This window comes from Eschrichtius robustus, chromosome 8 (assembly GCF_028021215.1).
Source record: "Eschrichtius robustus isolate mEscRob2 chromosome 8, mEscRob2.pri, whole genome shotgun sequence".
In the NCBI taxonomy this organism is placed as follows: Eukaryota; Metazoa; Chordata; class Mammalia; order Artiodactyla; family Eschrichtiidae; genus Eschrichtius; species Eschrichtius robustus.
The window spans coordinates 9244887-9270606 of NC_090831.1; the positions used below are offsets into that span (position 1 = coordinate 9244887).

General features: G+C 43.0%; 1 non-coding gene across 1 annotated transcript; it reads right to left on the bottom strand.

Annotated features, from left to right (window-relative positions):
- Positions 1-7210: 7210 nt before the first annotated feature.
- On the bottom strand, positions 7211-7340 carry LOC137768941 (small nucleolar RNA SNORA11). The gene has a single exon (XR_011074863.1). It is a non-coding gene; the product is annotated as a small nucleolar RNA SNORA11 (small nucleolar RNA).
- Positions 7341-25720: the final 18380 nt, after the last annotated feature.

Here is a 25720-nt window from a genome sequence, read left to right on the forward strand (position 1 = left end):
CGGCGTGTGGCTGGTGAAAGGAGCCCTCAGGCCAGGCTTTTTGGCTTCATTCCTTTCCCCGCTTCAGCTGGTTCAACAAAGCCCCCCACCATCTAGTCAGTGACACGATGCCCCCCTCCCATCAGGTGTGACGAGGGGTCAAGGATCTGAAGCAGAACCTGCCTCACTGCCAAACCTCACATTTATCTTAAAATAGTGAGGGAGGGGGAAAAAAGCTATGACCCACTTTCTCTCCAGAGAATCTTAAATTAGGGTAGCCAGGCATTCTGCGACTACAAGATATGACCTGTATTTCATGGTTTTCCTTGCATCCTGTACTACCTATGTCAGGAGGCCCTAAATGGTCCATATTCAGCTTTTATCAGTAAATTACCAAAAAAATTGACAGTTAGAGCTAATTTGCCACCACAGTAATTGAGGCCAGAATCGCGTATGTGGCCCTACAAATAGAAAGCCAGACCTCCACAGATGAGGGTTGGAGATCCTTGGGGGCCTCTCCCGCAGATGGGATGGGGTTTGGGGAAGGGCAGTGCTGAGAATGGAAAGCATTTATTTTTCACACAGTCAGTGATGTCGGGGCCTCTGAAATGCAGCCAGGACAAACCCCCGCCCTGACAGCCCACCCGTCAGCACCAGCCCCCGTGCTGGGACCAGTCCTGAGCATGGGGGATTCTCAAGGCCACTGGTCCTGAGCGCCAGGCCACCAAAACCTTCAGTCAGGTCAGCTGAGCTTTGATGGGGGGAGCCTGAGCCCTAGAAATCCAGCTCTCCTGGCAGGTAAACAGGAAGTTCCATTTCTTTGCACCGGGTTCAATTTACTTCTAGTTCACAAGCTCATAATCAATTTCATTGGTTCCACCCCCCGCTTATGGTCACTTATGAGTTTGGACTTGGGAGGGACACGTGTGTCCTGGCAGCTGCGAGATCATCTAACTCAGTCTTTTTGATTCTTGCCATGTTCCTATTGTTTATACTTTATTTGTGTATTTGAGCCCCAAATGCCAAAATGCAAGTGCAAATTTCCTGATGAGTTTTTTGAACACTGGACATTTCCTAAGCGGAAGAAAAGTTCTCTTGAAGCTCTTTGTTCAGGACACAAGTCAGACATAAACCAGCAGAGATATACGGTTTCCTCAAAGAGTACCAAAGAATGTAATATAACATTTTTTTTTTTTTTGCTTAACAGAAACTCATATGAAGAAGTTCCAGTGATGGCAGCAGAAGCTGTAGTGACTCCCAGTCTGCTCACAACCATCAGTCCTTCAGCTTAGATGACTGTCTCACCGTACTGCTGCCAGAAGTATTTTCTGATTCCAACGTTGAAGCAAATTCTCAAGCGCCGGCACAAAATCTCTTGCAATGACAAAAGTGTAACCACTCCATTGACATTACATACATACATGCACGATCAAAGATCTCAGTGCTTCACCTTTTTACAGCATAGCCACAGACACAGGTCCTCACAATGAAGAAAAAAACTTTCCCTTTGCTTGTGCAATATTTTTCTCCTGAAAAAGCCTTGCTTCTACGCCTATTGTGTGTAAAAGCTCTTCCAGCAGAGCCTTGAGTAACAGTGGTGAATTTGTGCAGACCTTCTATTATTGAGTTAGGAGTTAATGAAAAAAACTGCACTGCTGTTAGTGGAGATGATACACAAACACATTTGGGGGATATTTGCATAATGATGCAATGTTTATTCAAAGTTGAAGCAAGGAAGGAACGATTCCATGGAAGGTGTGGGCTGTCCTTCCCAGATTCTGCATAATGCTGCTCAGACAGCATCTGAGGTCCTTTCTATGGACATCAAAGCCATCGGCATGAAACGGTTCTCTAACTTCAGCATTTATATTGTTCAAACGGAGCAGTTGAAGGACTTGGGTGATTTTGTGGCCATTAAGTTGTATTCCATTCTCTCACATTCAAAAATGGTTTGTTCTCATTAGCAGATGCAGTTGAGAGAATCCTATTTATTTGAAGTGTTGCAATCATACTTCAATTCTGAAGGAAGGCCCCCAAATTCATGTTGATTTTAGAAATAATTTACTGAATGAAGTCTACTTCTTTGCTGTTCAGAGTTTTCAAAATCCCTTTAGCAACAGGATTCTGAAAATTGACAGAGCAGCCCACAGTGCTACTGAAGCACTCCTTTAATAAGAAACTTGTTGAATCTGTTAAAACAAATTGAAGAACTATTTATTCCTTCAAACGTCAATGCTGTTCTTCAAAGGGACATTAATTATGAGCAGAAAAGGAAATTCTGACTTAAAATAGCTCATTATTATGGCACCTGCCATGACCGTGTTTGAAATGGATTTCACCCCTTCGAGCGTTCTTCCCTTTTATGTGGATGTTACTAAATGCCTTTCTCCACGTGGGGGAGAAGTAGGGCATTGCTGTTGTCCCAAAGAGGAAGGGAACAAAAATGAACTGTTATGCTTGTGTGTTGGGGGCAGCGGGGGGGGGGGGGGGCGGGGGGGGAGGCGGTGAACAACATTTTTAAAAGTCATTGAACAAGAGATGTTATGGAATCCCGAAGAATGGAAAAGCAACTTCTACCAGAGAAGGTGTTATGATGCACCCCCAGAACTCAAATTCACTGCACAGTTCTCAGAGCTGCCAACGTTCTGCCAGTACATGCTCGGTAGACCAGCTCACAGTGCTGGCACTGAGCACGTCTTCTCTCTAACAAATAGTCAAGGACAAAGGAATGAAATAAGTGGCTTGTGGCCGCTGTAGAAGGCGCATCTCGATGGAAGTGGAAAATGGCGGTACCTGCAAGGAATTTTATAAGCGAATTCTGCAAAACAATTAACTGATAAGGAGAGCTAAGTCATGAGGGAAATAGAATTAATTAAAGCGGTATATAACTTAGAGACTTATAATTTATTTCAGATAAACAATGAATAATTTTAGTAGGAGACGTCCCACATAATATTTTTCCTTGATCTCAATGACCCTATGCATGGGTAATTAGAAATGACTTAAATGGACGTCAGTATTCCCCTGTGCTGCTCTGGTGCCACCCCATCCCTACCCGCTCCCTGGACTGTGCCATTCCCAGGGCAACCTTGGCCTCAGCCTCATGTCTGTGGAAGGACAGAGCTGCAGGCTGCCTCTTGTGAAATGGGCCTGAGAATCCCGTCCGGGGTCTTCCTAGAGAGCTGCCCGAGGGGCCACCATCCGGGGGGGCCGGGCGAGGGCCAGTGGCAGGCGCGGTGGCCAGGACAGAGGGCAGAACTGAAGTCTCCTCTCTTTAAACTGCCAGAGAGAGCACAGCCTCCAGCACCTGTGCCCATGGGGGCCCGTGGATGCCTGTCGGGGGACAGGGCAGAACAGAACACCGTGGGCCTCAGAATCAGGCCTGGTTGTGTTTCTTACTCTTTCTTTCTTTCTTAATTTTAATTTTATTGTGGCAAGAACACTTAAAATGAGCTCTACCCTCTGAACGAATGTTTATGTGTACAATTCAGTACTGCGGACCGTAGGCACAGTGGTGGCCAGCGGATCTTGGGAGCTCATTCATTTTGCTCAACTGAGACTTTATGCTCCCTGAAGAGTAACTCCCCATCCCCCTGCAGCCCCCGGCAATCTCTTATCTACTTCCTGTCTCCATGAGTTTGAAGTGGAATCGTGCAGTATTGTCCTCCTGAGTCTGGCTTATTTCACGTAGTGTAATGTCCTCCAGGTTCATAGCATGTGTTAGAATTGCCTGCCTTTTTAAGGCTTGAATAATGTTCCACGGTATGGATGGACCACGTTGTCTAGCGTATAGGTGTGGCCTTGGGCACTTACCTGGCCTGTGTACGCTGAGATTCCTGTCCTTACCGTGCCGTCCTAACCCTGATCTGAAGGTGGTGCTGCCACTTGATGTATACAAAGCTGTTATTAAGTGAAATCTTCACGGTCTATTACCTCCCAGATTAGACTCAAAAAATAATCTCTTTCCTGTGATTTATGTGCTAGCCAGGAGCCCTGGCTTCACTGAAGTCTTAAGGCTGTGTGCAAGGAAGAGCAGAACCTCCCAGGCCTTTCCTACCAGGTTAGCGATTATTTGTTAGAGGCCCTTTACCTGGAGGGCTCTGGGTACAGGCTGCCGTGTTTGCTCTATCCCGCTTTCACCTCTCCCCTGATGCTACATTGCCTAGAGACAAGGATGGCCTTGATATTGAAAAAAGTAGTAGCCCAAACCTGTTCGTAAGCATGACTGGCGATCAAGTGTTTTTACCAACTTCCTAAAGTGTGAGCAGAAATTATTCTTAAAGTCTCCAGTTTAGAAAAAATTAATAAAAAATCCGACAGTCAAGGTTTATATGTTCCCCAAGATTTATATGCAGAGGATTTTCCTTCTCCACTTTCTTCCTTTAGAACATTTCAAAAGAGTTTTGAAAATATTTTATGTATGTGTATAGATATACATTTTTTTTTTTCAGAACAATTGAAAAGTTGAATGGCTCAGCTGCCTTTTCCTAACCCCTTCCCACTGTGAGGATCACGTGATAGAGTTTAGAGAGCACTGAGAGGTGAGCAGAAGTTAGCTGTGTGTTCCTGCCTGGAAGGTGATGTGATGGCTAGAGCCACAGTGGCCATGCTGTGGTATGAGGAACAGGCCAGGACAATTGTTAAAATGACTGCCCTGACACTTCTGAGCCACTGAGCCAAGCTCTGACTTGTTGTTTTATTTGAGCCACTAGAGCTCTTCTTCTATTACTTACAGCTGAAAATATTCCAGAGTCTAACAACAGGTCGTGGACATTGCAGGTACAGACAACAGTAGTGCCTGGCAAACGGCATGTCCTGCATAGGGGACGTAGACAAGGGTGTGACATAAGTGGCCAGATAGTGAAAACCCTAAAGAACTCAGGCTAAATTCTGCAGGGTACTGGAATCCTGGAAAACACACACCCTTTTTATTTTAAAAAGCATATTCAGTCTTAAAAAGAAACTAACCCCATATTTTAAAATATACTTGAAAGTACATTGTGTTCAATTTTCAAAATCTTAAACTGACATTATACTGAATTGAAGAATGAAAACTAAATGAAAGCTGTATCTGGAAAGGCAAATACGGAGAATGTGTTCCAGGCTACACTTTAGAACACAAATATTTTGATGCTCATAATGCAGCCCATAGGTCAATGTGTATTTTCCCCTCTCAATTCGCTGAAATTAATGGGCATGTTTTGGCACATCAAGCAAAATAACAAACTTCCTAATTCGCTTTGTGAGAGCCATTCAGGCTGTTAACAGGGAAAATGCTATTTTACAACCTGTAATTAGAGGAACTGCTCCCAGCCTGCACCAGGAGTACGGGGACCAATCACTCTTGGTCCTTTGTAATAAGAAGAAAGAATCCTCGTGAACCCCCAAACACGCTGCAAATGAACACTGAGTCATCAGCAAAGGACGTGCTTCAGAATCCCCGCAGATGGGTGGGGGGGCAGTTGGCTGATTGCAGTTTCTTGTGAAATTACTGGGTGTGTGAGCTATTAGGTGACAGTGTGACCTGATAGACTTTGACGTCAATGCATTAGGGTTTAACTGGCAGAAATCCTGTTCTCCTTTGGTGACAGTCCTGAGAAGTAAGTGGTTGTAGAGTGTGTCCTGCATGCCATCTTCCTGCCCGTCCCATCTATAACCAAGCTGGCTCCAGCTGGGTGGGGGAAGCCTCGGACTGTGGGAACCACAGAGCATGCCGGCGGGACTCTGGCTTCAACACTCTACTACATGCTTCGTGCCTCAGTTTCCTCCCTTACGGTCGCGGATTACACAAGGTAACACCTGAAGAGAACTCAGCACCTCCCGCCATGTGCCGTGTGTCAGTTTCTCAACAGCCTGAGAGCTGTGCTCTGCACCCTCAGAGTCCATCGTCTCCCTTGTTATTTCTGCTTCTGTGCTGCTCGTCATCTTACGGGATCACAGCAACCCCCACACATCTCACTACAGGGCAGTTCTTAGACGTGAGGGGTCATCCAGGCCGTGCCCCTGCTACCAGTCAGTCTTTGGGGAGCTCACGGGCCACACATCTAACCTGCCACTCCCCAGGGGACAATGGAGTGACTCTCATGTGATAATCAGGCTATGTAATTTCATTGGTTAGGACCCACCCTCCGTCCCCTCACTGTAGCTTGTCCTCTGGTCAGGTGGTAAATGCTCCAGGCCCTCAGGGAAATCTCACTGTTCTCATGAGGCTGAAGGCAAATCATACCATTGAACTTGTGAGACAAAATTTGGACAAACTTATATGTATTTTCTTGTCCTCGTGGAATTATCTCCAAATAGTTCCAAATAATCCAAATAATCAAGTTTGCAGATGCAATTAGCTGGATTGGTATGGTGTGGGATTCAGATGGCCTGGGAGGATGGGTACCAGCCCTGGACCTAAGAATGATGATGGTCTTTTTATTTTAGGTTAATTTGTGCTTTTATTTGCCAGTATAACTTAATTACAGTGGACAGCAAACTTTCTTGATCTAAAAAATACATTTTATACCACAATCCAACAAACACATATCTAATATGTATACATATATAAAAGTGAAACAAAAGTTTTGCCAAAAACTTCTACCCTGAGTGTTAATTTTTTTTTGAGACATTTTTTTTCTAAAGCAGTTTTAGGTTTACTACAAAATTGACAGGAAAGTACAGAAATTCCCCATATACCCCCTCCCCTCACATGCATAGCCATTATCAACAGAGTGGTACCTTTTTTTTTTTTTTTTTTTAAGCCAGTGATGAACTGCATTGACACATAACCACCAAAGTCCACAGTTCACCTTAGGGTTCACTTTAATGAAGTGAATAGTGTTGCACACTCTATGGGTTTGGACGAAAGTATGATGACATATATCCATCATTATAATGTCATTCAAAGTATTTTCATTGCTTCTAGAAACTTCTGTGCTCTGCGTATTCATCTCTCCTCTCCCCCCGGTCTCCTGGCAACCACTGATCTTTTTATCGTGATTATTGTCTCCATAGTTTTCCCTTTTCCGGAATGGCATATAGAACCTATTTTTCTTTTTCTTTTTTTTTTCCTTGAAAAGAGAGGTTCTAAGCCTTTATGTCTGTAAGACCAATCATGGCCCACCCATGCACGGACCAGACAGGCTCTAGGTGGCAAACTCCCCCACTAAATACTGTAGCTTTCCTTTCAATATTGAGCCCGGTCCCACTGGTCCTGCCCAGCACCCACGTGGAGGTGCAGGGGGACATGGGTTGGGTATTTGTTCATAGGAAGGCCACAAGTTTTGTGCCCCTTGTCACAATGCACCCAGATTCCTCTTGGGTATGCTGTAAACAGAGGAGCCGTTTCTTCAGGCCCCCTGCTCTGAGCACACCCCAACCCTAACGGTCTTGAACAAGCTATCATGTCTAATTGGAATAAAGGCAAGTCTTGACATTTGCTCTCCAACGTGACAAACCCTAAATGAGGAGAAAGGATGCCAGAGCAGCTTAACAGGGCTCTCACCAACCAAAGTGGAGACAAGCAAACCATCGGAAAGGAGAGTAACCATGGTTGACTGAAACACATTCAACCTATAAAAATCCATGAGCTCATAATAATTCTCAAAGAGAGCAAACACACAAAAACCCTTCCCTAACTTGCCTTCTTTAGAATCAAGAGTTATACCAATGCTTTCCTCTGAAAATTCAGTTAGGCAGGGGGAAGAATGGAGGCCTTATTCACCTTTCCTGCAGAATCCATATTTGCGGTTACTAAATAGCCCCAGCTGATAAGAAGAAAATCTTCTGTATGGGATTAGGCCAGCTAACAACCACAGGTGATAAGATGAGAAAATCCCCTTTCATAGCCCCTGATGAAATAACTCAGGGCCCTGAGGTAGACGGGGCTAGATACACTCAGGGTTCCAGATGTGCACCCCAATAGCTTTCAGCTCCTAAACCCAGAGAGCTACTTGAGCAAAAGGAACAGTCAGGCAACCAGGCAGCCTGTGGAACTCCAATGTGGTTTCCTGCTTAAATTGTTCAGACATAACCACCTCAGGGCTTAGGGACCTCCTTTCCAGAGACAGGAAATAGGGAGCCATTAAACCACTGCAGGACAGTCAGACCCACCAGAGGACAGATCCTCTACAAGACCACTGACCTGGCCTCTTCAACAATATAGTGAAAAAGGGAGGTGAGGGAGGAGTCAATTTAGCTTAAAAGTGACACAAGAGATCAAAAATCAAAAATTCTGTCCTTGATCTGCATGAACCATATTTTAAAGATATCTTGGAAACAATAGGAGACACTTGACTTTCTAATAAGTATGAGATGATGACAAAGAATGATTGTTAATTTTCTCAGGTGTGGAAAATAGGATTGGTATTATATAGGAAAGGGTACTTGATTTTTAGAGGAGAACATTAAAGTAATTAGGGTTAAATGCCACAATGTATGTTATTTAGTTTAAAATACTTCAGCTAAAAACAGCAGTTGTAGCAATATAACAAAATGTTAACAGTGAAGTCTAGGCGGTGTGTATATGGATATTCATTTTAATATTCACTATATGTTTGAAACATTTCAAAATAAAAAGTGAAAAAAAAGGTAAAAGATACATGGCTTAACAGTAGCTCCTTAAGCAAAAGGTGTGGTGATTCTGTGTAGGGCAGGAGATGAGAGCTGGTGTATCACCAGCAAGGGGGCAGCGACCCCCGGGCACATCCCTGGAAATAGGGTTTGCAGACGTAGGACAGTGGTCATCCTGCAGGTGAAGAACTGGAAGGGACATTTGGGAAAGGTACTTGGAACCACGCTCTAGAACAGAAGTGACAAACAGATCTTGGATGGTGGCCGCCATGCTGAGCACCTTCCCAGACCATCCTTCAGGTCAATGGGCCGAGTTCTCTGAGCAATGGGTGATGGACCATCCTTTTGCCTTTCTGAAATCCTGACCTTTATGGACCCACAACATATATGAGGGGAGAAGTTAGAGAGGCAAGAATCTATACCAAGTGAGTTTAAGAAGAAAGAAGGTTTGGGTTTGACATGCAAAATAATGTTAGCGACATGCAAATGATCCGAGAGGAGGTGCCCAGGTTGTATAGGAACCTTCTGCACACCAAGGGCCCAGCCTGGAGGACACAGCCCAGCCACCCAGTTCCTGGAGGACAGAGAATACCCTTGTCCATCCCAGGCAGAACCTCTCCGTGGTGGGAAAGGGAGATGTCAGAGAAAACAGAGGAACTCAGTCCATTCTTGGAAAGAAGGCTCGAGCAGGATGTTCAGGTGCGTGCATGCACGTGCGCACGGACGTGTGTGTCTTCCTATTGCTTTTGTGTTTTTATTTCCTTGATTTCTCCTCGTATTTTTTTATCTCCTTCCTTCTGCTTGCTCTGTGTTTATTCTGCACTTCTTTTTCTAGGTTCTTGAGGTGGTAGCTCAGATTATTGATCTGAGACCTCTCTTCTAATGCAGGTATGAGGCTTCTAAGGCAGCCTCCAACAGCTAACTATCAAAATGAAAAGTTTGATAATTTTTATTTTCATTTGGTTAACAGTATTCTGAAGTTTCTCTGGACTTTGATTCATGGATTATTTAGAAGTGTGTTCTTTACTCTCCATCTAGCTGGGGATTTTTCACTCCTCTTTCTGTTACTTACTTCTAGTTTAATTCTTTTGTGGTCAGAACATACTTTGTGTGATTTCTATTCTTTTAAATCAGTTAAGGTGTGTTTTAAGGCTGAGAATGTGGTCTACCTTTGTGAATGCTCCATGTGAGCTTGAGAAGAGTGTGTATTCTGCTGTTGGATGGAGAACTCTCTAAATTTCAATTAGGTCAAGTTGATTGATAGTGTTTTACAGGTCATCTGATTTCCTGCCTCCTTGATCAATTACCGACAGAAGCATGTTGTAGTTTCAACTACAAAAATGGATTTGTACATTCTCGTTTCAGTTCTATTAGTCTTGCTCTATATATTTTGACATATTTTTAATGTATTGTTAGGTTCATGCATGCTTAGTGCTGTTATAGCTTCTTAGAGAATCTATCATGTTACTCTTCATTCCTGATAATCTTTCTTGTTCTGAAATCTATATTGTCTGAAATTAATACAGTTCCTCAAGCTTTTGTTTGATTAGTGTTCTTTTGATTAGTAGCATGGTATTTCTTTCTCTGTTTCTTTCTTTAGGGAGATTTTCTATCTAAATATTTATATTTAGGTGGGTTTGTTGTAGACAACATAGTTGGGTTTTTGCTTTATGTCCACTCTGCAAATCTCTGTCTTTTAATTGGTGTACTTAGACAACTCATATTTTAAATGACTACTAATGCAGATGGATTGGTATCTACTATCTTTGTAACTGTTTTATCGTCATTTTATTTGCTCTTTTTTCCCTATTGGTGCATTTTGTGAGTTCAGTTGAGCATTTTATATTATTGTATTTTTATATATTCTTAGCATATCATTTATACTTCTTGAAAATTTTGTAGTTCTTGGCCTAGAGAGTACACTGTACGTTTTTCACTCATCTTAGTCCACCTTCAAAACAACACTCTACAGCTCCATGTGGTACAGGTACTGGCTATTCCCACATTTTCCCTCCTGGTTCTCCCGTCATTGCTTTCATTCATCTCACTTAGTCACCCAATACATTGTTATTATTACTGTTTTAAAAAAAACAACTACTTTTAGATCAATTAAGAACAAGAAAAATAAAATATTTTATTTTAACCTCCATCCATTCCTTCTCCAGCAATATTACCTTCTTTGTACAAATACAAGTATCTGATCTATGTAGTTTCCTTTCTACCCAAAGAACTACTGATATTTCTGTGTGGCATGTCAGGTGGCAATGAGTTCCTTCAGTTTTGTTTTAGAAATTACTTTTTTCTCATTCATTTTTAAAGAATAATTTCTCTAGATACAGAATTCTAGGTTTCTTTTTTCTCCAGCACTTTAAAGATGTCAGTTCACTCTCTTCCTTCTTGCATGGTTCCCGGCAGGAAGGTCTCTCTGGTTCTTACACTTGTTCCTTCAGAGTTAAGGTGGTTTTCTCACCCTCTATTCTGCTTGGAGTTCTCTGAGCTTCCTGGATCTGTGGTTTGGTATCTGTCATTAATTTGGGACCATTCTCAGCCATTATTACTTCAAGCATTTCTTCTACCTCCCTTTCTCTTTCTTCTCCTTCCGGTATTCCAATTATACATATGCTACACATTTTGATGTTGTTCTATAGTTCTTGCACGGTCTGTTCTGGTCTTTTTTTTCTTTGCATTTCAGTTTGGGCAGTTTCTATTGGCTTCCTTCAAGTTCAGTGATTTTTTTCTTGGTGTATTATTCAGTGTTCTCCAGAGACAGAGAGCTAATAGAAGGGAGAGGGAGAGAGGGATGTTAATGAATTGGCTCATGTGATTGTGGGGCAACTGTGAAATATGCAGAGTAGATCAGCAGGCTGGAAGCTCAGGCAGGGTTTCTGTGCTGCAGTCTTTTTTTTAATTTTTATTAATTAATTAATTTATTTATGGCTGCATTGGGTCTTCGTTGCTGTGTGCAGGCTTTCTCTAGTTGTGGCGAGTGGGGGCTACTCTTCGTTGCGGTGCACGGGCTTCTCATTGCGGTGGCTTCTCTTGCTGCAGAGCACAGGCTCTAGGCATGAGGGCTTCAGTAGTTGTGGCTCGCGGGCTCTAGAGCGCAGGCTCAGTAGTTGTGGCACACAGGCTTAGTTGCTCCGCGGCATGTGGGATCTTCCCGGACCAGGCTCGAACCCGTGTCCCCTGCATTGGCGGGCGGATTCTCAACCACTGTGCCCCCAGGGAAGCCCCTGTGCTGCAGTCTTGAGGCAGAGTTGCCTCTTCTTCAGGAAACCTCAGTCTTTGCTCTTAAGGCCTTCAACTGACTGGATGAGGCCCCTCCACATTACAGAGCATTAGTAACCTTACTCCACATCTGAGTAGAGTCTGAGTGACTGATTTAAATATTAATCACACCTGAAATATATCTTCACAGCAACGTTTAGACTAGTGTTTGACCAATAAACTGGGCACCGTAGGCCAGGCAGGTTGACATAAGTTAACCACCACAGTCCGCCCCTTGTCAGTCTGGCACCCTTCCACATCTCCTTAAACCATACTTCCTTCTATAGCCAAACACCTCAGACTGGGTGGCTTATAAACAACAGAACTGTATTTCTGACAGTTATGGAGGCTGGAAGTGCAAGATCAAGGCTCCAGCACAGTCATGTTCTCGTGAAGGTCCTCTTCTGGTTCACAGCCAGAGCCTTCTCACTGTGTCCTCTTGTGGTGGAAGGGGCAAGGACCCCTCTGGGGTCTCTTTTATAAGGACACGCATCCCATTCATGAGGACTCCACCCTCATGACCTAATCACCTCCCAAAGGCCCTACCTCCTCCAAGTATCATCACCTTGGGGATTAGGATTCCAGCATATGCATTTTGGTGGCAGGGGGACGGGCACAAACACTCAGTCCATAGCAGGTAAATACCCAGCCGTGTGATTGCTGGCTTATATGGTAATTGTATGTTTAATTTTAAAACAAGCAAAAAACCCTGCCAAATGAATTTCCAGAGTAGCTATACCACTTACATTCCCACCAGTGGTGTGTGAGAGATCCAGTTTCTCTGAATCCTCACCAGCATTTGATATTGTTTTTGTTTTTGTTTTTAGCTGTTCTGATAGGTGTGTAGTAAACCATCTCATCATGGTTTTAATTTGCACTGCCCTATTGGCCAATAATGAGTATATTTGCACGTGCATTTTTGCCATCTGCATACCATCTTTGGTGAAATGTTTGCCCATTTCTTTTACTGTTTCATTTTGAAAGTTCTTTATATATTCTAGATATGAGCCCATTTTCAGATATGTGGTTTATAGTTATTTTCTCCAAATCTGTAGCTTGTCTTTCTACTCTTTTCTTTATTTTTTCTTTCTTTCTTTCTTTCTTTCTTTCTTTCTGGCTGCATCAGGTCTTAGTTGCGGCACGTGGGATCTTTCATTGCAGTGCATGGGCTTCTCTCTAGTTGTGGCGTAAGGGCTCCAGAATGCCTGGGCTCTGTAGTTGCCACACGCGGGCTCTCTAATTGTAGTACGAGGGCTTAATTGCCCCACAGCATGTGGGATCTTAGTCCGACCAGGGATCGAACCTGCATCCCCAGCACCGGAAGGCAGATTCTTAACCAATGATCACCAGGGATCACCCAGTTTGGCTTTCTGGGCCTAATTCTGTTTGCTTATGGGGAACAATTGAAAGAGAACAGCTTTCAAAGCTCGTTTTGGAACACAAATAGACGATTTATGTAATTAGCCCAGGTGCAATTTCATGGCACGCCATCAAGTGGCTTCCTCATGAACTAGATTGGCACCACCTGATTCTTATAAACATAAATAGATCAAGTTGTTAAGTAACAAGTAATTGCAGAGAGCACATGATAGTCTCTCTGGGCAAATCAGACTACCCACGTTTAATCTGGCTTCTGTACTGCTAAGGGGAATCAGAAAGAGGTGGAGGGAGGCTATCGGAATGATGTGCTGAGCAGTTTGGGTTAAATTCAAGGGGATATATGAACGGCCCTGTGATCTAGTTAAAATGCAAATACAGCAGTGAATGATAAGAACACATTTTTTACCATGGCTTTACTCTCCTTCAGAGGAATCCATTATTCTTAAATTAGACGCCGAAAACTATTTGCAGCAGATATTATAACAAGCGTGAACAACTTTTTATGTATAAAGAGCTCATGCAAAATTAAGAAAAATATGAAGACCCAAATATTTAAGTTGTCAAAGGATGTGAAGAGTCATGTCCCAGGGGAAATACAAATGACTGATGCATGTGTGACAAAAATTAAATTTCACTAGTAAGCAAAGAAATGGAAAATAAAGCCATGAAGTGATGCCTTTTTGTCACCCATCCTTCTAGCAATAATTTAAATGTTGATATTGCATTTGCTTTTATCCCTCTGGAAACCCCATTGGATGGCCTCATAGAAGCACAGAAAATACACCCGTGAGAGCAAAGGAGGAAGGAAAATTGCTCTGTCTATGGATGACTTGAGACAGGCATGGGGACCGGTGTTTGTGGATGGGTGAACGGAGCGAGGGATGTCACAGCCGGCAACATCCCGGAAGCCTGCCCTGTTGCCCTGAGCTCAAGGTCATCGGGAATAGTGGAGGCCAGGAGTGGGAGTGACACAGACACCCAGCACTGACGGGAGGTCTGTGTCTGGAGCAGCTGCAGCTCCAGCCCCTGGACATCTCCCACACCCTGTCCAGACAGCCGATACCTGCGCAAGCCACCCACCCAAAGGCAAAACCAGAGGATTCTTCCCTGAAGAAATGGAGCCTTCTGGGGAGTCCCAGGGTTTCCAGAGTGGTGCTGGGACCCAGAATCAGCTCCACCCCTTCTGGAATGTGGACCCACAGTATGACCCGCCTGCGGGTCCGCACCCACACCATCGCAGTGTGGTCAGGGAGGGGGCCTTGCCACAGGGACGGAGTGAGGCCACTTCAGGCCCCATGTTGGGGAGAACACAGGAGGAATGTCACAGCGGGGAGCATGAAGAGAAGGGAGAATCCACAGGAAAACTGACCCGGAAGCGTGGATCATTCTGCAACAGAAGAGCTCCTTCATAAAGGATTTGAGTTTGTGTTTTCAGAGTTGTTCAGGAAGATGTAACATACATACAAAAATAGGATACTGCGACAAAGTAACACTTGGAAAACAAGACGACCTTTTAGAAGTGAAATCGATTGTTTCAATAAAACGTGGAGCTAAAAAGGACAAGACAGAAAATATGAAAGAAAATGTTAAAAAGAGACAGAAGATCAATGCAGGATGGCCATAATTTGACTAAAAGGGAGGGTCTGGTTGATCCATGAAACAATACAAAGTCTTCAGTTTCAGAGGCCACCGAGAGTTCACAATGACTGAAATAGGCCACATGTTCAGCCTCCGTTTTTAAGACTGTGAAAATATTAAGGATAAAGAGAAGATTCTAGGAGCTTCCATAGAAAAAAGCAGATCACCTGCAAAGGAACCAGAGCCGAACGGGCATCAGAATGTTCACTAGTCATTCCAGATTCCCAGTGAGTTTCAACCTGGAACTCTGTAGCCACACCATGAATCAAGTGTGAGGACTCACTGCAGGGTGTCCAGACATGCAAAACATTCAAAAATGCATTTGTTTTTGCACCCTTTCTTGGGAATTTGCTTGAAAATGTGCTGTCTCGATAGAAGAAAAGCCCAGAGGAAGAAAGCTAGAAACCCAGGGATCTCGGTTGCTCCTGGCTGTGTCCCCAAGTCTGCAAGAGAAGTGAGGCCCAGGGAGAACGGCGCTGATTCCTGGGGAGGGGTTATGCGCGGAAAGCAAGCTGAGGGTGACGTGTGTGTGACCGGCTATGGGAAAGCACACTACTCCTTTTCCGGTATGAAAAAAAATCTCCAGGGGGAAAAAAAAAGCCAGACTGCATTAGTTTGCGAGGGCTGCTGTAACAAAGAACAACAGGCTGGGCAGCTTAGGCAGAAGTTTATTCTCTCACAGTCCAGGAAGCTGGAAGTCTGAGATCAAGGTGTCGACAGGGCTGGTTTCTCCCAAGGCCTCTGTCCTTGGCATGCAGATGGCCATCTTCTTCCTGTGTCCTCACACGGTCGTCCATCTGTGTGTGTCTGTGTCCTCTAATCGCCTCTTCTTATAAGGACACCAGTCATATGGGATTAGGGCCCAGCCATATGGCCTCATTTTAACTTAGTCACCTCTTTAAAGACCCTACCTCCAAATACAGTCACATTCTGAGGTCCTGGGGGTGAAGACTTCAACATACAGATTTTGGGGGACACGGTGCAGCCCATAACATGTACTGAAATGTTGTCACTAGAAAAAACAGAATGTACAAAGCAAATTGCAACATGGCCTGACTTCGCAGGGCAGGTGGAGTGTAAGAAATGAGAACCCATTTGGCCACTGAACACCTGGATGTCTGTATTTTAAAGCACGTGTCTGCCACATTTGTGAGCTTCAGGCCCTTCACAGGGTTTGGAATTTGGGTTTGCAGGCTCAGTTGGTGAAGGCGGGGTCTTGTTTCTCCTTCTATGAACACCAACCCCCGGCCAGTGTTCCCACAGTGGCTGGAAGAGGGAGGCTGTGACACACGGAATTCCTCCCACAGTTAGTGGGTGAGGAATTTAATGAGGGAACACCTCAGGCTCTCACGGCCTCGAGCAGCCAGGTTTTCCCACTGCAATGTGGCAAGAAGATTCTAGAACATAAGCTCTGTGAGGGCAGAGACTTTTGTTTGATTCGCCAGTATATGCCTGTAGAATGGGCCAGTGCCCGGCACACAGTAGGTACTCAAGAAATGTTTGTTGAATGAGTCAGTAAATCAACCATTAGGATGAAACTATTGTCAGTAGTTTCCTTTTGGTAACATGTGAAAGAGTCTTGGAAGGGGTGAGTCCTGGAGAAGGCTGGGAGCAATTCTAAATTTAGAAGGACTTAGCCACATCTGGCCTATAAGTTTTGGCTCACCTGCTGTCTCCTCGGTGAAATTTGGTTTCCCATGATTTCATGAGCTTCCACTTGAGGTGCGGATGGCTTGGTGGTCAAAAAGCAGCTCATTTGTAACGCACGAATGAAAATCTCTCTCTCTCTCTCCCTCTCACCAGCACTCCCACCCACAAGCCGTCTCTGAGTTTGGATGTTTGCCCTGGGAAATGCCCCTCCAATCCCCACACCCCCTGAGAACCCAGGTTTTCCCGGGAGGAAAGGTCCGAGCTCCTCCATAAGAGGCTGGGCAAGGAGCCTCCTTTTCCCCCTGGAATGCAAGGAGGGCACCAGCAGGAGGAAGAAAGGAGAGGGAGGAGCCAGAGCGCTGGCCGGAGGGAGAGGCCAGCTGGAGGGCCTGACCTCCGGGCATCACAGAATGTGGAGAAGGGCCTTTGCGTCACTGCACCCCAGCCAGCTCCCCGTAAATCTTGTTTTATGTTTCTAGTGTGACGGGTTGTTTGAGTTGGTTTGGAAGCTCAACCTGACCAGCACAAAGATGCTCAGGACAGGGGCCCAGGAGGAGCGGGAGGCCGAGGGATAGTCCTTCTAGGGCCCTGCCCAGGCTGCCACCGGGGGCTCCCGCTCACGTCCTCGGCGCTCTCCCAAGAGCCCGAGAGACCTGCTTGCCCGGAGCCATCGGGTTCCATCGCCAGACCAGGCAGGCAGAGCCAGTCATTTGATACAAACTCTATTTTTTCTCTTGCCTGAGGCCCACGTGGGAAGCTCAGGCCTGACCTGGAGAGGAGGCTCGGGGCTTCCACAGGGCATGGAATTAGTGGGTTTGTCCAGTTAAAAAAAAAAATCTCAACTTAATAAGGGGAGACCTTATTCCAAAGGTTATCGCAGTAGGAGAGATGCTCTGACCACAAGGTCTGCAACATCTCCGGGGTTGAGCAGAAAGGGTTTCTTGTCCAGAAAGAGGATAACAGGCTGGAAGAATGGGGGCGTGATGGGAAGGTAGTCAGAGGATGTTTTCCCGAGGCCACCCTAGTCCAGGAAGGTGGGTCCGGGTCCTGGGGCCCAGGAGAAGGAGAGATGTTTATGCCAAGCTCAGTTATGACTGATCAGTGGGGACGGCCGTGCAGGTGGTCGTTTACCAGATGAAGAATGGGACCCCGGCCTGTGTCTGGCCTCATCCAGGTGAGCAGGGGCCCCCCTGGGTCTCAGCTAGGGCATGCAGAGAAGGGATTCTTCACAGCGGGGATTCCTTTACCCCTCGCTGCTTCCAGGAGCACAGGGCTCAGGTGAGATCCGACACGGTCAGGCTGAGTGTCATCACATGTGTCATGGGAACCCCTCTGGCTCGTGGGTTATACATGCACGTACGTTTTTGTCATTTATTAATTTGTTCTTCTGAAATGAAGAAATACCTACTTGGATCATTTTTCTTTTTTTAATATTATTTATGTATTTATTTTTATTATTTATTTACTTGGCTGCATCGGGTCTTAGTTGCAGCACGCGGGGTCTTTCGTTGCGGCGCTCGGGCTTTTCTCTAGTTGTGGCTCCCGGGCTCCAGAGCACGCAGGCTCAGCAGTTGCAGCACGCAGCCTCTCTAGTTGTTGTGCACGCAGGCTCTAGAGCACACGGGCTTAGTTGCTCTGTGGCATGTGGAATCTTAGTTCCCCAACCAGGGATGGAACCTGCGTCCCCTGTGTTGGAAGGTGGATTCTTAACCACTGGACCACCAGAGAAGTCCCAGATCATTTTTCTTTCAATTAAGGAAATTCCTCTGAAAATGAGTTCAACTTCGTAGGTGGATGTGTGGTAACCTTCCTGCAGCCTCCACCATGCTGACGAGTTCCCCCAAAGGATTAGGCGGGAGTGACAGGCTCCGTGCTGGTTTTGGCTCATTTGTCATTTCTGTACATTCTTTTCATGTGAACAAAATCCCAGATAAAGATAATGCAGTGGTAGCTTTGGAGCCTGCCATTGCTGGGGGCACAACAGCGCCATGGTCTCCTGCCGGCACTCCCTGATGGTTGCATGCGTAGGGGGGACCCTATCTCCAGCCCCCCTGGAAAGAACGCCATCTGGAGCCAGGGATAAGTCCTGCTCCTCCTGCCACCCATCAGAGTGAGTGCAAAAGGGAGGGGTCCGGGCCCCCCTGAGGGCTCTGCAAGCTCCCTGTCAGCTCATGCTTCACAAACAGTGTAACGCCTTCACTTCCAAAAGCTCCCTCAGATATATTTCCTTTTTGATCACAGAGGAAATTAACAATCTCACTTATATCCTCTGAGAAGACACAAGGTTCCACTTGTTTCTTTCCACCTCTCCGCACCTCTCTCCGGGCCACTACTGTCAGAAATAGGACCCCTCATCACGCCCCCTCATATGAGTGTTCGTCCTCCTGGTGCGTCTCAGCGCCAGCCGCCCCATACATGACGCCATAACGTGATCCATGAGGACGTTCCGTCTGCGACAGGGTCCCTGATAGCACCCTCACCTTCACTCTAGTCAGGCAGTTAGGAGCTGGCAGAGCAGCCTCAGGAGTAAATGGGGGATCCTCAAAATTAAGAAAGAACCATTGACCAGTCTAGACCAGACTCTGTAGCTGGACAGCCAGGAGGCCCTGGGTTAAGTCTCCTTTTGGGGGGAGCTCTGGGTCTCATCTGTCAAATGCATAACTAATCGATGTCTGGATATCTCACAGGAGATTTGTGAAAGTCGTGTCTGTTAATGCTGTAGTTCAAGTGCTAAGATTTGATTTTTGTATGATTGAATTACTTCATTCAGCTTCTCTTATAGCAATGAAGATGATAATTAATGAATCTGAATTTTTGAAATCTGATTTTTGTAATATTACCTCTGTTTCATACAAATACAAGACAGAATATTTATTGCCGATAATATATTATAGTAAAACCTTAGCTATGTGCACAATATTGATTGTCTAATTCTGTTATATATTATGATGTTTATCATCACTTATATTTTACCAGCTAGATGACTTGAGGCAATTTTCTCCTCATTTCTGTGATGAGATTTTTATTATTCAGAATTACAACACAGAAATTGGAATGTTTATTTTTGAATGAGATGCAGTTTCTTCTCCCAGAATTTATTTAGAATGTTTCATAACACATTTTAAACTCTAATTTGAAAAGAAATTTCTGTGTCAGCAACTACCCTGCAGAGACACCCAAATTGGTATTGACAGAAAAAGAAAAAACAGATATAACTTTATCACTTAGGAAAAAATGGGAATGATAAAAATCGTTATTCTTTTTCAGAAAGCAACACATGTAAATTTTTTAAAAATAAAAGTAGTCACACTTATGTGATGAATCGTGAACTATATGGGAAAAAAATGAAGGAAAATAAGTTACCTCAAATCCTACCAGCCAGAGAGAACCATTCTTAACATATTGGTGTATTTCCTTCCAGTCTTTGTTCTATGAAATAAACCGATAATATTAGCTGTGCAATATTGCTACACATGACTGTGTCATAGCTTAGTAACTCCCCCCCAGAGGTGAAAATTTAGGTTGTTTCAAGTATTTTGCTATTAAAAGATGACACACCGTCTGGTGGGTATGCAGGGGTATCACACTGTGATTTTAATCTGCATTTCCGTCTAGTGAAATGGATATATGTCATATGTCTGTCGGACATTTTGATGTCCTCATTTGTAAAGTGTCTGCTCAAATCACTTGCTATTTTTCTATCGTGTTGTTTGTCTTATTAATTGAATAGTAGGAGTTCTTTATATCACTGTCCCTCGGCATCCACGGGGGATTGGTTCCAGGACCCCTGCAGATACCAAAATCCACAGATGCTCAAGTCCCTTATACAAAATGGTGTAGTATTTGCATATAACCTACACGCATCCTCCCATATACTTTAAATCATCTCTTGATTACTTATAATACCTAATACAACATAATGCTATGTAAACAGCTACAAATACAACGTACATGCTATGTACATGGTTGCTGGTGCGTGGCAAACTCAATTTTTGCCTTTTGGGAATTTCTGGAATTTTTTAAAAATATTTTTGATCCGAGGTTGGTTGAATCCTCAGGGATATGAAACCCGCAGATACGAAGGGCCAACTACATATTCCGGGTTCAAGTCCTTTGTCAAGTTACAGTAGATTCTCAAAACTCAAGGTAGTTGTGTGCTACAAAGTTGCCATGAATATTGAATTAGTGAACCCTGAACCATTGCTCCTGGAGAAATCCAGGGTTTAGGTTCCTGCGAGCCTCTGGTCACAAGTTCATCAACCGAAACGCTATTTGCGTTTTCTGGGTTCATTTACCAATGTTCTGGTAAAGCAGGACGGTCTCATCCGCTTTTCAAATCTGCTCTTCCCGTAGCCTTTTCCCTCTGTAATGCGTAACAGGTATCTAGACAATCTTCCTCTAGTTCCTGAGCTCAGAACCCCCTGGTGCATGTTTGACATTTTCATGCCTTGTCGCCTTTTGAAACCTGCGAGCCAGCCCACGCTAGCCGAGAAGGGCTTTACATTTTCTGGACCCTGGGCAACATGACAGTAAAGTTCTTTGGCTCTCAGCCTCCCCCCGCCACACCATCCACTGCCCTTTCTTTTTTATCAGTCGTCATTTCATGAATCTACACATTTAGCCGCTTGCCCGTCTTCTTTCCCACCGCTTAGTCACACACTGCAGATGCTACTTCGGCATTTTCCGGTGACCTCACATACAGATGGGTGAATTTCCTCTTCCTTTTCCTGGATGTAGCATATCGTACTATTGATTCATTCTCGCTGAACTCCCCGGCCTCAGCACCGTGACTCAGGCCAGGACGGCTCACCTGACACACGTGTTTCCTGCGTAAGTCACATCACGCCTTCTTGCTCGGGACGCTAGACAGCACTTCAACATGACACTTGGGGGCCATTTTAAACAGTGATATCAACAAAGAAGCACAAATATGAACTAAAACATGGTACTAAATAGACCACGCAACGAACACTTGTTTACAGTATGAGCTGAAATAAGGCGGTGTCGCGGTGTTCGACCTCAGCTGGGAACGTGCCCATGGGGTGACTCAGACTTGTCACCTCTCTGAGCACGTTCGCAAATGCCCATGAGGGTGCCATGATATTGACTTGGGGTTACCTATAAATTTTCGTAAGCAGGCAAATTCACAGCTGTGGAATCTGTGAATAATGAGGACCCTGTGTATTTGTATTGTGAGTATCTTCTCCCTCTATGGGTTACACTTTTTACTCTCTTAAATGGGTCATTTACTAAGCATAAATTCTAAATTTTAAAATAGTTAAACTTATTATGTTTGTTAATGGTCAGAGTTTTTCAATGCCTAATCCAAGATCATGACATTGTTCCTTGCTCTTAGTTTCCCTTTAAAAGTTTTACTGTTTACCCTTCACATTTAAATTGGCACTCCATCCGGAGTTGATTCCTGCATATAATGTGAGGTGGATATCCATGTGGCTATCTTATTGCTCCAGCATAATTTGTTGAAGATAATATTTCTTTTCTCTTTATGGCCCATGTTTTCATAGATCAAGTAACCTATAAAGGTGGGTCTATGTTCAGACTATTTTTATTCTGCTTAACTTTGTGCCAATACCAACTGCCTTAATATAGTTTTTAACAGTTCTTGATATGTAGTGTAAGTCCTCCAACTTTGCTGTTTTCTAGAGTATCTTGGTGATTTTTGACCCTTTGAATTTCTATATAAAGTTTAGAATCAGCTTTTTTTCTATAAAAATACAACTGCTGGTGTTTTGATTGGGACTGCATTGAATCAATAGATTCATTTGGAGGGTTCTGACTTTAAAAAATATCATTGACCTTGATTCATGAACATGGACTGTCCCTCGATTACTTATTTCTTCTTTAATTTATCTCAGTAATGTGTGTCAGTTTTACGTAGAGTCCTCGCACATCTTGTATTGGGTATATATCCTCTTTGTTCCTACATCTATTTTATCTCATGTTGATATAGCAACTCCTGCTTTTGTTCTTGAGTAACATTAGCATCATATATCTTTTCCCATTCTTTCGCTTTAAAGTACCTGTGTTTTTGTGTTTGAAGGGAGTTTCTTGGAGACAGCATACAGCGGGGGTCGTGTTTTTGAATAAACTCTGCTGAGACCAAGTAATTCCTGACACGTTAGGACTTAAATCTGCCGATTTTTTAACTTATTTTCTGTTTTATTCCTCTGTTGTTCATTCCTCTTTTTTCTTGTCTTCTGTGTACTTGAACCTTTTCTAAGGTTCCATCATGTCTTATTTATAGTATTTCTGAGTACATGGCTTTGTATATTTTTCATGGTAGTTTCTCTGGACATTATATTGTGCATACCTAACTTATCACAACATACTGTCATTGATGTCTTACCAATTCAAATGAAGTATTGAAACCTTCTCTCTATATAGGTCCCTTTCCCATCTCTGTCTCAAAAATGTAATTGTCTCAAGTATTTCCTCTGCATACACTGAGTACTGCAACTGCTACTGTACCTTTGCTTCAATCATTATGTCTTATTTAAGGAACCCATGAGGTGGAGAACAGCTTTTATACTCTCCATGATTTTTCCTATCCAGCTGTTCTTTCCTCTCTGAAGTTCCAAGTCATCTTTTTTTTTTAATTGGTGTAAAAGACACATAACACAAAATTTACCATCGTAACGACTTTTAAGTGTACAATACAAAAGTGTTAACTATGTCATTGTTGTACAATAGATTCCTAGAACTTTTTCATCTCGTAAAACTGCAACTCTATACCCACCTAACAAACCTCTTTTCCCTCAACCCCACCAGACCCTCGCAACTGCCATTCTACTCCCTGCTTCTATGAGTGTGACGATTTTAGATTCTGCATATAAGTGAGATCGTACAGTATTTGTCTTTCTGTGTTTGGCTTATTTCAGTCAGCATAATGTCCTGAAGGTTCATCCATGGTGCAGCACGTGTCAGAATTTCCTTCTTTTTTAAAGGCTAAATAACGTTCCATTGTACATGTACATCATATTTTTCTAATCCATTTATTGATCAGTGGACATTTAGGTTGCTTCCACTTCTTGGCTATTGTGAATAATGCCCAAAAGGACATGGGGTACAAATATCTCTTCCAGATCCTGCTTTAAATTCTTTTGAATATATACCCAAAATTGGAATTATTGCATCATATGCTAATTCTATGTTAATTTTTGTGAGGATTCTTCATACTCTTTTCTACAGATGTTGTATCATTTTACATTCCCACCAACAGTGGTCTAAGTGTAATTCAAATCCAATATTTCCTTATTGATTTTCTGTCTGGATGATCTACAAATCGTTGAAAGTGGGGTATTGAAGTCCTCCACTATTACTGTGTTGCTGTTTTGCCTTCAGATCTGTTAATATTTGCTTAATAAATTTAGGTGCTCTGATAGTACATACATATATGTATATGTATCAATATATGTATATGTGTATATATATATATCTATATATATATAACAACTTACAATGAGCAATTTACAATTGTTATGTTTTCTTGATGAATTTATCCCTTCATCATTATATAGTGACCCTTTTTGTCCCTTGTTACAGTTTTTGACTTAAAGTCTGTTTTGTCTGAAATAAGTATAGCTACCCCTGACCTCTTTTAGTTTCCATTGCCATGAAAATCTTCTTCCTTCCCTTCACTTTGAATCTATGTATGTCCTTGAAACTGAGGTGAATCCCTTGTAGGCAGCATATATTTGGGTCTTGTTTTTTAATCCATTCAACCACTCTCCATCTTTTGATTGGAGAATTTAATCTATTTACATTTAAAGTAATTATTGTTAGGGAAAGACTTACTATTCCCATCTTTTAATTGCTTTCTGGCTTAATTGCAGTTCCTTTGTTCCTTTCTTCCTCTCTTGCTGTCCTTTGTGAATTGATAATTTTCTATAGTGGTATGCTTTGGTTTCTTTCTCTATATCCTTTGTGCCTCTACTACAAGTTTTTGCTTTGTGATTACCACAAGGGTTACATAAAACATAGTTTTCACAATCAGTTTTAAATGGATAACAACTTAGACTCCATTGCATACAAAAACTCTACACTTTTATTTCTCCTACTTCACATTTTATATTTTTGATGGCACAATTTATAGCTTTTTATGTTTGTATCCACTAACAAATTATTGTAACTACAGTTATTTTTGATATTTTTGTCTTTTAACCTTTATATAAGACTTAAGTGATTTACACACCACTATTACAGTATTAGAGTATTCTGAATTTTACTATATACTTACATGTATCAGTGAGTTTCATACTTTCATGTGTTTTTGTGTTACAAATTAGCATCCTCTTATTTCAGCTGGAGGAACTCCTTTCAGCATTTCTTACAAGGCAGGTCTAGTAGTGATGAACTTCATCAGCTTTTGTTTAGGAAAATCTTTTTCTCTCCATTTCTAAAGGAGATTTTGCTGGGTAAAATATTCTTGGTTGTAATTGTTTTTTCTTTCAGCACTTTGAATATAACATCCCACTCTCTCCTGGACTGCAAAGTTTCTTCTGAGAATTTTGCTGATAGACTTACAGGGTTCTCCCCATATGAGATGAGTTATTTTTCTCTTGCTGCTTTCAAAGTTCTCTTTGTTTTTGATTTTTGGCAGTTTTATTATAATGTGTCTAAGTTTGAGTTAAATTTGTATTCATTTGTATGTTCATGAATTTCATGAACCTGGATGTCCATATCTCTCCCAGATTTGGAGTTCTTGGATATTATTTCTTTAAATAAGCTTTCCACCCCTTTCTCTCTTCTTCCTCTCCTGGGACTCCCATAACGTGAATCTTGTTTCAGTTGATGGCGTCCCATAATTCACATGGCTTTCTTCACTCTTCTTCATTCTTTTTTCTTTTCCTTTTCCCTCTGACTGCATAATTTCAAATAGCTTATCTTGAAGTTTACAGATTCTTTCTTCTATTTCATCAACTCTGATGTTGATGTTCTATATTGCATTTTTCATTTCATTCATTGTATTCTTCAGCTCCATAATTTCTGTTTAGTTCTTTTTTATTATTTCTATCTCTCGGTTGAACTTCTCATTTTATTCATGTATTGCTTTCTTGATTTCATTGAATTGTCTATCTGTGTTCTCTTCTAGCTCCCTGAGCTTCCTTGAAACAATTATTTTGAATTATTTTCCCAGGAATTCATAGATCTCTATTTCTTTGGGATCAGTTACTGGAAAATTATCGTATTCCTTCATTGGTGTCCTGCTTCCTTGATTTTCTCGTGTTTC